Genomic DNA, 16910 nt, shown 5'->3' with positions numbered 1-16910 from the left:
TGACTATGGGTTTACTTTGAGCAAATTCCAGGTTATTTCATTTCTATGCCAGGTTTTAGTCCATTTTCAATTTAGGAAAAGACTTCTGACATTAGCTTTGATCTTTACAGGTGCTAAGCATATCTGTAACAGAGGGACCTCCTTTTTCATTTTTAACCTATTTTTAACCAATACATTTCAGCAGATAATTAGATAGTTGCTTTAGAAACAAGGCTGGCTGCTCCATTTAGAAGTAATTAAATGAAGAATTTGACTTTTAATATATACCATTTTGAAGTTTTGGTTAATACCAGTTTAGTTGCCCAAATGCACCTAAATGTGTTTTAGTGCAGCCTCTGTGCCTGTTATTTAAAATACAGTGTAAACATTGGATTAAACTTTCAGGCCTGACTTTCTAACGACGGCAATAAATTCACAGTGTAACATTGATATGAATATGGCATCAGGCTCAGAAGATGCAGATTTTTTTAAAATATAAACTAGTTATTTTGTATTTGCTCCTGGAATACTTGATCCAAACTGTTATATCATTTTCCACATTTATTCTTTATTTAAAAAAAAAATGTAAATCAGGAGTACCTCACAAAAAGCACGCAGCTAAAGTGTAAGCAAGCTCTCTTTTTCCCAGAGTAGTCATTATCTTTGTGTTTCTGCATGGCTACCAGGAAATAGTGGGCTAGAGCTGTGAAGTCTTACTGATTTTGCTCTGGCACAATTAACTTCCCAGTTTCCTCTTTCCTGAGTGTTATTTGCTTGAATTTTTAACTCCAGACAGGGATCTCAGGACATCAACAGTGAAAAAGAAACTGTTAATTTAAGAAGCCCTCTTCTACAAACACCCATAGGAGCCTCATCAAATGTTTGCAGATAACCTGGCGGCAAGAGGCTGGGGCTGCAAGTGATGCAGAGGAAGTGGGCCTGGGTAGTTTTCGTTCGTTTAGGGGTTTGTTTGTTTGTTTTTAATCTTTTTAGCTTATAGAGGGAAGCCATCCTTTGGGGCTCCATATGTGAGGGGATCTGGTGCGTTTTGTGATGAGTAGCAGTTTATGTGCAGCTGACTGGCTGTGTAAGAAGCAGCGGCAGAAGAGTGTTAAAAATTCTGACTACAAATTGCTTTGCTGTACAAGGAAGAAGGGGAAAAAAAGTTTAAATTAGAAATGATGCCTTCCAGATAGAAGGCTCTAGAAGCTGGGTAATCTTCTTATCATGCATCTATTTGTGAATTCGCGTAGCCAGCAAAAAAAGAACATAGTATGATCATTCCCCTTTACAAGAATCACTTTTTTCCGAATTTGGGAGCAAACTTGAACTTCTTTGGGTTTTTGCATTATTAGAGTTGCCCAAACAATTCGTTAAGGGACTGTGATTCTTTGCTACTCCATTAAAAAAAAAATCTGCCACAAAACACTGCGTTCTCTTTGTTGCTACTCATTACATACTGCCACAGGGATGCATGCTTGTCATCTGACAGTAAGGAAAAGCACAGACGAGTTCATGCCCTGAGGAACTTGCAAAACAATATGAATTAAATGTTTATACTTTTCATGTCTGCATGAAATATCACTTGGTTTTCAAGGTGTTTGGAAGAAACATAGTCTCTTGTGTTCTTTATAAACTAAAGCCAAAGGAAAAAAAAAGGAAATATTTATTGATTTGAAAGCAGTGCATGCAATTTATGGTATTCTTTGCCAGTTGTAATTATTTTAAATGTATATGATTTGTGGACAGCTTGCAGTTATTGGCTTGAATTCCAGTTATCATGCTAAAATTCCCCAGGTGGTTTTATTTCTTATAGATTTTCCAGTACAACCCTTTTTGTGTATTACAGATGATAGAGAGATGTGGTAGAGAGATGTGATATCAGCTCAAAGATCTGATGCCTGTAAGCATACCTTTTAGCCTGTGAAGGCCCAACACAGAATGTCAGCATGTGACAAATAATCGACAAAAATATATTTCATATAGATAGCCTAAAATGGCAGAGAATTTGTCCTTCTAGAAATAATGTGCTATTTTCTCAGTTATATAATTTTTTAATTCCCAATGTTAGATACTAAAATACAAGAAAAGGCATCTATATTTGTGTGGAATATATCTATCCTTTAATCTATCAAACATTCTTCACTTCTAGAGGTATGCTTAAGAGATAATGTCAATTTATCCTAACTTTTTTAGTATGTTGAAATAGTCGAGGGAGGTGATCCTGCCCCTCTACTCAGCCCTGGGGAGGCCTCATCTTGAGTACTGCGTCCAGTTCTGGGCTCCCCAGGACAAGAGAGACGTCGAGCTACTGGAGAGAGTCCAGCGTAGGGCTACGAGGATGATCAGAGGGCTGGAGCATCTGCCCTAGGAGGAACGGCTGCGAGAGCTGGGCCTCTTCAGCCTGGGGAAGAGAAGACTGAGGGGGGATCTTATCAGTGTGTACAAGGACCTGAAGGGAGGGTGTCAAGGGGACGGGGACAAACTCTTTTCAGTTGTCCCATGTGACAGGACAAGAGGCAATGGGCAGAAACTGAAGCACAGGAAGTTCCGCCTGAACGTGAGGGGGAATTTCTTCCCTGTGAGAGTGACGGAGCCCTGGACCAGGTTGCCCAGAGAGGTTGTGGAGTCTCCTTCTCTGGAGATCTTCAAGGCCCGCCTGGATGCAATCCTGTCTAACATGCTCTAGGTGACCCTGCTGAGCAGGGGGGTTGGACTAGAAGATCTCCAGAGGTCCCTTCCAAGGATGCTAAGTGTATAGAAGATTACTTCATGTGTCCAGCAGACTTTTCTCCTACTCATATAGGAATTCATACATTCAGTTATTGATTCATACTTTCATTCATAAAGTTAACCAACTTGTTGATTGCTCCTGTTGGTCATTTATTTTAATGGCTGTTGTGTTTCCCAGTATTTTATTCAATGACCATCTAGCATAAAATCTCCAGGGCTGGAATCTCAAGTCTGTTGTTTCCATCACAAATATCCTGAGCCCTAGACTGAAGCCAGGCTTGAGTTTGACTTGCTGTTCTCTTACTCCATGATCATTCTTGGCTGAACAGTCTGGCTTTAGGACAGGTAGAAAGTTCTCTCACCCAGGATACCCCACATTAACTAAGTAATCTCCTGTGACATTCAGTGGTTTCAATGCTTCACAGGTCTACAAGACATTAGCAACCAGAGCCTCCTACCTACACTCATGAGTACTCTAACCATTTATTCGTATTAATGAATAGGTTTGCACCCCACCAGTTGCTCTTGAGCCACTCAAAACTGCTCTTTTTCAGAAAGCAAGAAGCCCTACCTTTGATTCAGATGTGCACCTAAGTTACTGAATTAGTTACTGAGTTACTCCTTTACAATCCTGAAATAAAAGTCTTAGGACTGCACTGTACATTAAAAGAAATGCAACACCACAATGGTATGAAACTTTGTCTGTTAAAATGTGACATATTGCACTAGGCTTCTGGTTTTGTACTCCTAACTCATGTAAGTAAGCAGAATGCAAACGAGAAAGCTTCCAGAAAGGTTCTTTAGTGTGTCTATACATATCAAATGTTTGCCACATATGGATACTACTATACTGTATTGCAAAGTATCAGTGAGTGTACTATGTTAAGAGCATGACTTTGAAGCAGAGTGACAAGCCAGAGTCTTCTGGCAAGACTTAGATGTTTAAGAGCATATGTTGTCTTTCTGGAAATTTTCATCCAGGCTCGACAATGTATAAATAGAGAACGGCTCTATAGGATTTCACTGCTCTGCGCTGATTTCCTGAGATGACTGGGGAAGAAGAGTTTATCAGCCGTATCACAGAGCTTACATGAAAAAGTGTACTAGCCAAAGGACTTAAGGGTTTCCGAGAGGAATTCAGCCAGACAACTCATTGAGGTCCTACAAGAAAATAACAGTTGAAGACCAAAGAACTTGGCTAGTTAGAAAAAAGAATTAGGAAAAGCAAAGATGCCATGTGTGTACCCACTCTCTAAGGGACTTCTGAGCAACTGAATCTGAACTGTCTTAGCTCTCAGACAACAGTTATTTACTTCCACATAGAAATTCTGCTTTTAAAAGAAACCTGAACTCCACTACACATTTGATAAAGAAGTTGCATCAACTGCCCCAAAATAATGCCAAGGAGAAAGCTGTGAATAAGAAAGCCCTGTACATACAAACTTTACCTTAGGCTAAATGTATAAGACAAGTTATTTCCTTTTCACATATCATGACTGTGACAGTGACATTCCCTCAACAGCCAAGATACAACTTGCTAAAACTGCAGAAGCAGATCTGCACTTTCCAAGAGATGCAGAGAACTGATCTTGTGGGATAGGTAAAGAGAGCAGTAAGTTGTTGCACGATTTTATTTTACACTTAATGAATTTCTCACTTGCTCATGGTGGACTGTCAGATGCCAGAGAGTACACAAAAACAACAGACCATGAAAACAATTCCTCTACTGCTCTTGAGAAACTTTCAAAACTCTCGTTGCTATGACAAGGAAATATACATAAAAAAATATAAAAATATAGAATGTAAAAACATAAAATGACAAGGTAGTTGCTGAAGAAGCAACAAAAGTGTTGCATACCTCACTATTTCCAAATCATTTGTCTTGATTACGAGGGCTAATTTAAGAATTTTCTCCCATGATTCATATTCAGTTTAAGCAATACACCTTAATGAGACAAAAGTTCACATTTTAATAGTGCTATATTGATTCCTCTTTCACTGAGAGAGTTAAAGGTTTTACTGGGAAAAAAAATTGCCATTAAATCTTTTGCAAAAATTTCAGTTGTGATTAATATGTGAATCCTGACAAAAGCCTGGAAAGAGAATTTCTGTGTTAAAACTACTGCACACTGACGCTTTTAAGGTGAAGGCTGAAATTAGAGTTAATTTCAATCAGATACACTTTTTTTTTTAGTTAATAAATCACGTATGAAAATGTGTTAAAATTGGTAAGTTTCATTTAAAATATATATCGATCCTTGATGATTAAAATGTACACTAAGAGTAGTAAAAAATGTACACTTGAAAGAAAGATACATAATACACTAAAAGAAATACTATTCCTCAAAATGTTCTTCAAAATACAGTATTTTCTCTTTAATGTTATTTCCTTCAAAAAAAAGGTGATCATGCTAAAGGAAATTTGGACTGATTTATGTGGCTTATCATACACATAAAATTTTCAACTAATGTTCTCCATATACTTACAATTCCTCTTAAATTGCCTCCAAGATTACTAGCGAAAATCCTTGTACTCAACTTTACAAACACTCCTCCTATTAATTTCTCTGGGAACCAAAATCTTGAAATCTTGAAAATCTTTGTCCCCTTGTTCTGACAACACATGCATCATTATTCCACACATGGAAGACATTCCTTTTTCCCCCAAACAGCAAAGTCCTCCCTGCCTAAACGTTGTATAGCATGATAGTGCAAATACAAACAACGCTTTTAATCTCAAAAGCCCATTAGAAAAAGTATACTTGTGTTACATGCCTTGATTTAAACTTCATTCCCATTTTATGAGTGGAAAAAGAGGCAGAACAGTAAGAGAGGAGATCTTCGGCTGTACAAAGCAAGGAATTTTGGTTGCTATCTTACGCAAACAAAAGTTCCTACCATGGCTTTGAACCTCCCCCCTCCCCGCCACTTGCCCTCTTCCCAGCCTCCTGATACTTCGCTTCCACAGAGTAGCATTTTCCTTTCTCCTCACCCTCCTTTTAGCGTCCTGGGGAACAAGCACTTTTGTATGGAGGGTTTACACAAATCACCATTCAAGCCATTCTGGCAATAATCATCCATCTCCTTGATAAGGAGGGGGATTTTCTTCCCTGTGAGAGTGACGGAGCCCTGGACCAGGTTGCCCAGAGAGGTTGTGGAGTCTCCTTCTCTGGAGATCTTCAAGGCCCGCCTGGATGCAACCCTGTCTACCATGCTCTAGGTGACCCTGTTGAGTGGGGAGGTTGGACTAGAAGATCTCCAGAGGTCCCTTCCAACCTTGCTGATTCTATGGTTCTATGATTCTATGATAATCAATATACCTGAAATACAATCATATAATCCATATAAATCTATATGGAAATCTCTATAAACCATATAATCAACATGGCTGTAAACAGTTCTGCAATGAGAAATAGAAGTCAACATTTTGAAATATCTTTTTGTTGCAAATAAAGGCTTATACAATCAGAAATGTTAAAAGTAATAAACAAATATTCAGGAAAGTATGAAACAGTATTTTATATTTAATTATAGATATTTAAATTGATTTTAATTTCTCTCTAAGGGATATAGTTTTTGTTTATTTTTACATATGCCATTTGCTTACTCCCTGTAATTTACATGCCTCAATATGTCTCAATAGCTACTTCACTAACAAAAATGATGTTTCTTGGCAATAAAAGGTTAAAATTCACTTTGCCTGCTCACTATCGCAGAAATACCTTTGCAAGCTAACGACTGTAACAGGCTGGTCTGTTCCCAAAGAAACATTCTAGGGATTTCCTGAGGTGTTGGGTGTTGTTTTGTTTTGCCTTTTGGGTTTTTTTTTTTTTTTTTTTTTTTTTAATTGAGAGAATAGAATTTGGAGGGCATAGGCAGCTTAGATACTATTTCAGTCAAAAATATGTATATGTTGTCTTTCCATGTACTTTTTTAAACTAAAGAAAATACATTTACATGGCTTCTGGATATTCATTTTATAGAAAAAAAATTCTTTAAAGCACATCCAACTCATCTCTTTCTGCCAGCTTTCCTCGCCAACTCCTTCTTAGTAATGCCAGTAAATGCCAAAAAAAGTCTGCTTTAAACAATGTTTCTGTCTGTTGCAACCAAGAGAAAGGCCCTTTCTGTTGAAGATACGTGATTTTAGAAATCCCACTTTTTCTACTGTTGCTGAAAATGCACACTGGACATGCCAGTGTAGGCAGAAGGGAGTGTGCAAAATTAAAACAGTAATAATCTAGAATTAGCTTTGAGGCCAAAATTACACAGCTCCTCTTATTGTTTTTTCCTGCAACAGATTCATCTCCAGAACAGCTTCTCTCCTTTGAAAAAGGTAGATTCAGTATCTGCCACGGAAATTGTCCTTTTCAGGGGCAGGGATACTATGGCTGCTTAGATTAACAGGTCTAAGAACTTTTGTCTCATTGTCACTTGCCAACATTTGAAGCAGAGCTTCTTTAGCATCGTTTCTTTTTCAGTACAAGATGTACTTAATGCAAAAACATCTATGGGAAGATGATGGAATGGCTGAAGCTAAAGTAAATAATGTCATCTGAGAGACACCAGTATAAGATTTCATCAGAGATCGCTGCCGAAAGGAACCTGCCATCTTCAGCACTCGCACAAATGCAGTACACCAGAAAATAACATATACCAGTGAGAAAAAATCAGGCATCTAAATTAAGATCCGACTCTCCCCTTGCCAGGCAGCAGTTTTGATTTAAAAGGTTTGCTCCTGTGCTTGTTTAAGTGGCCTCAGGTAATGAGTATGCACAATTCTTCTGAATATTGAAGTTATGCATGGACTTCACTTTAAACATGCAATATAAAATGCTGCCACCTCTAAAGGTGGTAAGTAAGTCACTCGAGATGATGACTTCTGGCTAGGAAGGGTTTGGCAGGTTCACCCTGAAAATATCATTTTAATTAAGCAGCTGTTTAACTTCTGCAGGCCTCTTGAAGCAATCCACAGAGAATCTAGTCAAGTGGGGAGAGAAGGAGCAAACAAGGAGGTTTACTCCATCAAGGCACTGCCCAGAAGCCCCTGATGGATGGAAATGGTCATAACAGGGCTAGGAAACAAGTTAATGCAGCAGAAGGAAAATAAAGATGATCTTAAGGCAGCAGATACATTAAGGACAAAGGAATGAGGGCCAGACCAAGGAGCGACTTCCTGAGTGCGATTTGAACTCGAGAGGAATCAGTGCTCTTCATGTTCGCATCCTGGGACTTAGGGTAAAGGATGAAAGGGCAATTGGAAAGACACAGCTGAAGATCTAAGTGGAGCCTAATGCATTTCAGTTTGGACAGAGAGGATGGAGTGGCCTCTCAAAGCTACAGCAACTGTGTGAATGCCATAGTACAGTGAGCAAGTGCAAACTTCAGCGCAACTACTATCACTAGCAGATTTTGAATTACGCTGACCAGAAATACTGCAGGCACTTTTTTTGGAGGAGAAGGACCTGGATGACTTCAGGTCCAATAAAATGCCTGCAGACTCTGGCAACACATGCACCCTCTAAGACCCCCCCACAAAAAACCCACATCATACAGTATCACCAAATGCATTTTGTCCTTAATCTTACTAACCTTCATTACTCCACTGTGTCTACAATACCATAATTTGCAATAGTTTTGTTAAACTAAGCCTTGAAAGTTCAATTATATTTTAAAACTGTGTCCCTGAGGGGAAAAAGGGCACTAAAAGGACACACAATTTCCCCAAGATAGAAACTGAATACAAATTTTCTTCTACCGTAACAAAATGATTCTGATCATTTCTGCCTCATCTGTATGAACTTTTCTAAAATAATTGGCAGATTTTTCAGAACTTTTTTTATTTCCAGAAAAATACCAAGACTTTGAAATCCCCTTATTATCAAGATATTACAACTGCATTTAAAAAGGGCTTATTATCAATCCAAATGATATTTTTCTTATCAAGTTTTCAACTGCATATAAGTGCTAAGTTTTTTTTTGCTACGCTTCTAAGAAATGAGGAATACTATTATAGAAGAGGTAAATCACTCAGGGTTTGAGTTAATCATATTCAAATAGAATTATAATTCAACAGCAAAGGCATCAGGTGTATAACAAGGGGACTCATTGAATCTACCAGATAAATTTACCTCTTCATCCCTAAAATACACATACTTTGAGCACAATTCAATTTACTATAGCTTTCTGGGACAGGGGTCTTCATCACAGAATACACTGACTACTCTTAACTTCCACAGACTTGCCCTGCTCAGAGGATTTTAAGCCTTGAACAGGCCACAAGTCCGACCTTCTGCTGTTACCAGCAACCATTCGTATGGCTTCTTTCAGAAGCAGAATCCTCTCAGAACACCACAAGCATATGGCAGGAAAGAGTCTGCTATAGGAACTGTAATGAATTCAGCTTTACTCAAGGCAATCACGATAAGAATAAGAACAAGGGAGATTCTCCTTCTGCCTGTAAAAGATTGATCACGTGTTCGTAGCTGGAAAGTAAAGCATTACTTTATTCCAACACTGAAATTCATACCTTACGCTCACAAGATCTGTTGCAAGAGACATGAATCAGCCAAGAATAAGCTAAATTAATTCAATATGAAAATGCCTCAGTGCAAGCATTTTACCAACCCAGTATAATGAAGCATAATTGCAAGAACTTAGTGTTGGATTTGAATATGACATTGAAGGGTTACTAGCACTAACTGCATCATCAAGATCAAAATATTTTTCCATTTTATTTTGGAAAGTATGATTTATTTGTTTTTTTAAATACCCATCTGAAAACCCACGTTAAAGAACATTGCTTTAGCTACATCACCTAAGAGAGGAACATATTAACAGATTCCTAAAGCCTAAGTCTGAGACGCTACCTCATAGCCGGTGGGTCAAAGGCAGCAAATGTAACAAAGCACTTCTGCAGAGTACCATCGTATACAATTGCTGGCAGACTCGAGCAGGGTGGTAAGGCAGTGCGGAGACACAACTCACCCAAGACTATTATATCACTGGCGATCTTTACTGGCCAAGTATGACAAAATTCCTCCCGACAGCTCAGCGTGGTACAAACTTATGAAAGGGAATTTCACCCTACTGAGGGCTCCAAAATGCTAAGGGGGCGGGGGCTGATGGATGTTTAACATAAAGCCCTACATTTTCCATTTACTGAAGCAGCATTCCCTCTCAGTAATATCTGCTATTTATATTGTGCTTAAACTATCCCACAAAAACTTTACAAACTTAACACACTGTATTGCTTAAGCTGAAAATGAAATGTACCATTTTCTGGGATGAATCCCAATTGCTTAACACTTCCCAGTATGCCCAAGCATTTCAGGCAGGAAATGAATACTACTATATCTACTTGAAACTAGGGCACTGATTTACAGACAAAGAAAAGAATTTCCCCTACTCAGTCACCAATACAAACTTTTTATTGGTGGTCTCAGACTCCAGGAACTTATCAAGCCTGAAACTGCTGTGTAAGATCCAACTAGTTCCTAGAACGAGGATACAGCTGAACAGCACTTTTTACAAATTTCATAGATGACTTAAATTATCAGAGTGATTGTTTAGTTAAACATGGATACCATCACATCCTCTCTACAACAGCTAGGCAATGAAATAAATTGAGTGTAATCTCCTTGAGACGTGCCCCTCTGTTCAAAAATAAAAGACTTTTTAGGAGTGTCTATGTGTGTCTGTCTGTCTGTATTTTTCCCCCCATAAACACAAAACTTCATTGTGACTGTTCTAAGAAGTTTTTTTGCCCAGGCAGCAGCTCCTAAAGTCATTGAGAATTCCACTGCTGAAGGGGTTCCTAGGCTAGACACAAAGGGACATTTTCCAACAGTACATAGGATATTTGCTTGAATTTTCAAACGCAAATTAAAAACTGGTAGGAGTAGGGTTTGAGGGTTTGTTTGTTTTCTGGGTATTTTTTTGAGGGGGAGAGGGAATAACAGCAGTTTTTCTTCTTTTGTTCCCCAACAGATGTGTTGTTAATTGCAAACGGATAAATATACTACCCATATGAAAAATGAAGAAAACATCATTTACTCCAGATTGATTCCACATAAGCCTAGCACTGACCCACTTAGTTTAGAGAGTTAATCTACATCAGAAGCCTTTGCTCCCTTTACAGCATCTTCCTCAACATGCTGCTAAGAACTAGCAGAGCTGACACACTCCCTGTCCCTATGCACACCTCCCCACACAACCAGATCAGACATGCATGGCAGAAGTGGCACTTCACTGTTTCTACATGGCTGAAGACTCTGTCTAAATTGGACTTACCTTCCTGTGGCTGGCTGCACTATGAAAACAGTTGCAGAGTTAGGGAGAATCTCAACATTTCCTTCGCAATAGTTCTCATGTAAAAATTATGCTATTCTCAGTTTAAATAAAAAAGAAATCAGGAATTTATTAATTCCTGAATTAAATTTTCCTGATTAAAATTAAATAAAAGTTAACATTAAATAAAACATTCAAAAGAATTTATTAAGTCCTCACAGTGGCCCTACAAGGTAGGGGTATAGCTATAATAAAAAGCAAAATAAAAGCATATTGTTTACTAGGTTATTAAATTAATGACTACCAGATCAATAATCAGAGGCTTGAGGAATAGATCTCACATAGAATTTTATCAAGGATTAATATAGTTTGTTTCCCACACCACTGAGGCTATCTGTGCCAAGCTGCATTCCCAGCTGATGACACAGGCTTAGCAGCATGCACAGCTCTGCATCTTATATTTGATGCTCATGAGTCATAAAAGTCATAAAAATAAGGAGAGGACTATAAATTCTGTTTATGTCTCTCTTTCCTAAGATATGTAAAGCAACTCTGTAAAAAAAGCTATGAAAACTGTCCTCTCAGTCTTCAAAAACTTAAGCAGCACTGTATAATTGCCTTTAATACAACTGTCTAGAAGTCTAAACTTTGACAATTATTTCAAATGAAAAGGAACAGCAGGAGGCTCTGTTGAAGTGAATATAAACAATTATCACTCGCATGAAGGCTATGCCAGCTATAAAATAAACTTGAATGGCTTTGCTCTTGAAAAGGCTCAGCATTAAATTAATTATCTGATATGGCAGGCAACTCACTTTGTAGTCAATTCATCAAGCCCTGTATGTAGGGGCATGCAAGAACACTGAAACGTGCAGCAGAGAAGTGCAACAGCAACCTCATAGCAATCCTGTTAAATTAGGGCCTTTCTAATGGATGCACCAGCAACTTCATAAGAATACTGAAGCTGGTGTACATGCCATTACTCTGACAGGCCATAACTAGCACGCAGGATTGGGGAGCAGGACAGAGGTGTTGTGTTACTCTTGGTAATTTGCAAGAGAAAAGCAATAACGCAAGAGCAAAAAGATGTGACCATAACGTAGCAGCTTGGCAGCTTCTAGTAAGTGTAAGTTCCTGAATCTCCAACCTAACTCTTGTGACTGTTCAACTAATTCAGAGTTATTTTGTATTCCCTTTAAACACTTTGTTTCAGTAGCAAAAATCCCTTCAGTGTGTGTCAGACTAGGCTCTTTACAAGAGAAGTACAAACAAAACCCAAGAAGGCAAGAAGAAGCCATGTAACATTCAATACATTTGATAAAGCTGAAGAATCATAAAGATAACTAACAACTGTCAGAGGACACGATTCTTTTACAGATAGCGGAGAATTTCATAGTGGGATTCAATTAATCAGTGTCTGAGATGATATGCAGATAATCAAAATTCTGATGTTTGTTTATGAACATAATCCATAATACAATCCTTTATGAATTAGACAGGTAGAAATGCAAAAGCTACTTCTTTGCAAGCTCAGTGAGAGGCAATGCATGCTAAGCAGCAGAAAATGGTAATATCCTGCCACTTTACAAGCAGAATCTTCTGAGCTGTGACAACTGTACAGTTAAAAAATAGAAGAAATACGGTCTAAGTATATATTTATAGCTGACCTTCATCTTTATCTTTGCATTTCATAGCTGGAGTTTATATTCAAGTATAACATAACAGCAAGAAAAAAAAAGCATCTTTTCATCTTTCTTTTCTCCTTTTTAAAAATACTTCAGGATTTTGATTCGCAAATCTGATTTATAATAGCCCAGGAAAAAGAATGAAACTAATCTACACTAGCTCAGAATTTGGCCTTGAAAGTTTATATTTGGTGAGGCAGTTCTGATGCTGTTTGAATCTATTTTTTTTTCCCCTATGGCAAAATGAATTTCTGATATATTTGGATTTAAGAGTCATCAGAATTGGAGTCATAGTTGGTTTTTAGCTGTTTTCCTTCCCATCTTCTGCCCACCATGTGCATCTTTCTCCATCTCTCTTCCTTCTCTTGGGTGTTACTCCAATAGCAATAGATCAGAAAGTCCTGGTGCACAGAAGGACACAGAGCATTCTGCACCTAATGTGAGGTCTAACTCTCTGGAATTTAGGGTAAGGTTGCTTTCCTAGTATACTTTTTATTTATTGAGGTCATTGGCACTCCCTTTGAAAAGATCAGGTAAGAGTCACTGTGAAACAAGTGGAGTAGATATCTAATTTGTTAACAGGTATATTGCACACATCTAGCTTCTCATAGCCAACTATTTTGAAGAAGTTTGCAGTAAAACATGTTCTCTATCCTCTGTGCATGATCTAAATTTAATATTAATTAAAAATTTTCTTTGCATCATTGAAAGCAACTTGGACTGGCAACTTGCAACTTCAAAGCAGCCTAAAGCATTTAAGTGCTTTCCAGCTTTTCATGCGACTCTTCAGAAGCCATGTTCAGCTCCATGCTGCCTGGCTACACCTCATTCAGTATCCAGCTCAGGTATGTCTTCATGAACGACTATCATAGCCCATCTGGAGCGCACACGTATGTATGGAGCAGTCAAATATTCCACTCTGACGGATTTGAAGGTCAGAATTACAGAAGTATGTGCATAAGCACTAGAAGATGCAAAGAGAAACTCAGGAAAAATTGAATGCAACTTGCATATGTTTTTATAAACTTCAAAGGACTAAATTCTACAAGACACTTCTATAACCTATTTCAGCACTTGCAGGTGCCATCGACGGCGTTACAAATGCTACATAACTAACGATAGAGAAGAAGTCTGCATTTGAGTGATCGATGTCACAGAACTGAGGAGAAAAGATCTGCGCTCATTTGGGATGACCTGACGACTCTATGTTTATCTGCATAATTGAATTGAACAGATTATATATGCACAAAATGCCTTCAATTTCCAAGAAACTTGTATTATAAGACCTGGCCTAAACTCTGGTTACAGGAGACAAAGCCAAGTGCATTAATAAGTATGTCACTCAGAATGAATGTCCACAAAGGGTAATTCTACATTGGGAGCACCCACAGCATCACAGGCTATGTCAGTTCTGCAATTATGGCTTTTTAAACATAGAAGTCAAGTCCAGCACCTCTCAATGCCTACAGGAAATGCTTCTTGTCCAGCACTTTTCTTTCAAAGAAAGGACAGTGCTTCAGGCTCTAGTCTAAAGCAACCAATGTTACCTGACCTTCTACAGCTCCTGTGATGCAGTGATCTGGCACACGTTACCTAGTGTGTGTCCCTAGCAGGGCATGAGGATAAAAGCCGAAGCCAAACAAATGGTCCCCTAAAAATCTTCCCTAAAGTGTTCTATGTGCTAAAATAACACTTACCCAACTCTCATCAACCTTGGCTTGATTTTTTAAGTCTCAAGCCAAGTTTGAAGAAAAATATTCAGCTGGGAACAAGTAGGGGAAAGAGTCTTTTTCCTACACTTGAATAATTTAAAAATGAAACAATTTGGTTCAAACTTTACAAAAATCAAGAAAAACAGAACCCAACCCTTTTGGGTTTAGTCCAAGTACTGGGAAAAAGTTGACACAAATTTGCAAAGTTATGAACAATTGAAAGAGAGAATTGGAAAGGGAACTGGAACTAAGCATTAAGTATAACAACCTATCAACACATTCTGTAATGCACACAGAATGTCAGCAAAGACAGAAGTCACATCTGCACAGAATATGGACAGCTATTGTTTGAAAGCACACAGCAACATTGCACAATAGTTTGGGGTCCTGATTTAGTGGTCACACACCCACAGATACAGTTACTCGTGAACAGTCCTGACTAGCAACAACTGCATACTCAAAACAGTAGACACTAATCTTAGCAGTGTGTGCAAGATTGGCAACAGAATATTATACCCAGCTAGCAAAGGAATGTAACTGGACACCATTAAAATATTCCAACTGGAAATTATCTAAACTTTCTGAATTTATCAAAAGATGCCAAGAGAACAGTTAACAACCATTAGCTACATAAAGAGCATCGTACAGTTCCAGAAAACACCTGTATTTCCATAGCAGCTTGTGTCAAGTATACCTACACTTTATTTTAAATGTACATCAATATAGAAAAGGTGTTTGGATGAGTATATGCATCTTTTCAAATTAGAAAAAAGCAGTAGCATTTCTAAACTAACACTACCATGAAAAAATTCTGGTCCTGGTCTCTCAACTTCAGGCTGAAGTTTAAAAAAACTACCTGCCCAGTAAATGATAGGTTTTCTCCAGAAGCAAAATACCACATTCATACTTGGAAGACCAAGATTCTTTAGATATAATATGATTACATGTCTGATTTTAAAATTGGATTTTTCCTACCATTATTTGAACCCATCATGCTCTTCAGTGCTTGGATGTACAGTTAAATGCCCTTGAAAAAGTGTACCCTAATTTTATTTAAAATAAAACTAGGTTAAAATTAAGTAACCTTTTTTTTTTTTTTTTTTTTTTTTTTTTTTTTTTTTTTTTTTTTTTTTTCCTCCAGTAGATGTGCTTCTAATCCAGCTGGTGAGCAGGACTGTGTGTTCATCTGACTAGTTTCAGCAGAAACAAGACTAGGCATTTTTGCTTCTGTTCTGCAAGATGTACTGCATGGATGCCTTCAACAAGAGAGTCATTAGGGTAATAATCATTCATGACAGTTTCTGAACGAGATATTCCAACAGATTATTGCAGTGACTCCAAGGGTAAATAAGAGAGCAGTTTTGTCCTCAAAATGAGAAAGAAAGAGTATGTTGTTCTAAATGATTAGCATGGTTCCTCAGGGGCTAATTGTTAAGCAAGAGTATTTACGATCACAGGATTGCAGAATGAGGGCTTTCATTGCAAGGCAATTATCTATACGAAAAAATAACTTTAATACTTTGGCATTTTTATATGCACTGCACTATTTATTTTTCTATATATTCTATTGCAAGAATAACCGCTGGTTACACATACAGAGTGCTTCATACATTTTTACTGCATTAAAAATGGAATAAAATGGAGGTACACTTGAGCTGAAGAATAGGTCCCATTTAACTATTGAATACAACAGTAGTTAACTTTCCTGCTTTTGATCAATATTTATGTGACAAGTTATTCGTTACTCTTCTCCTCTAACAGTTTAACACTGTTGTTCTTCCCACAGCCTGATCTGCACTTTTATGTATTTAATTTATAACAGTTTCCATGGAAAAGAAGTATTCAAAGAAAAAAAGTGCTGATACAGCATGTGGATCTTTCTACCAAACCACAAATCTTTTTTAACGTTCATCTTAAACAGAAAGCAATTCTGGGAAACAAATTAATGATATAAATCATATTATCATTACTCACATAAAGATACTCTGTTGTAACTCTTTCAGAAAGCTACAGTGAGTAGCTAAAAGAATCCTGTGAGGAGGATGTCTGTTTCTAATTAAATTATCTAAAAATAGAATTGAACATACATCTCTGACCAAGCCATCTGTGGTATCTCCCTAAGATATGTTATTATATATTCACAATGATATCCCTTTCATCACTGCAGATAGTCAAAACTATGACTGGCCTTTCTTTCTCATTTAGAGGAGGAAAAAAAAGGAAGTAAAATTTTAATCCAGACAAGACTTTTTAGAAGTCAGATGCATTGTTTTAAAATCTCTTTTCACACCTACCTCTGTCAATTATTAGTATGATTCAAAAGTTGATCCCTCAAACAGTGACAGTAGTTAAGAATAATTTCTCCATTAAAAACTTCAACTGCACTACAGAAAAATGCTCTGATGTTTCTCTTTTTAAAAAACTGTTTTAAACAGTTTGCTCTCCTTATACTGACAATTAAAAGAACAATATTAAAAGCTAATCTGGAATAAAACTGCATCAGAAAAGATAG

The 16910-nt window shown here is 37.5% G+C and overlaps 1 protein-coding gene across 1 annotated transcript in view; it reads right to left on the bottom strand.

Moving 5' to 3' along the window:
- The window catches only part of ADAM12 (ADAM metallopeptidase domain 12), a 188114-nt gene that overhangs the window by 154258 nt on the left and 16946 nt on the right, over positions 1-16910 (bottom strand). The gene's annotated exons all lie outside the window — the stretch shown is intronic.

Source organism: Rhea pennata, chromosome 7 (genome assembly GCF_028389875.1).
Source record: "Rhea pennata isolate bPtePen1 chromosome 7, bPtePen1.pri, whole genome shotgun sequence".
Classification (NCBI taxonomy): domain Eukaryota; kingdom Metazoa; phylum Chordata; class Aves; order Rheiformes; family Rheidae; genus Rhea; species Rhea pennata.
The sequence above is the reverse complement of the archived record's forward strand: the minus strand, read 5'-3'. Positions and strand labels throughout refer to the sequence as shown.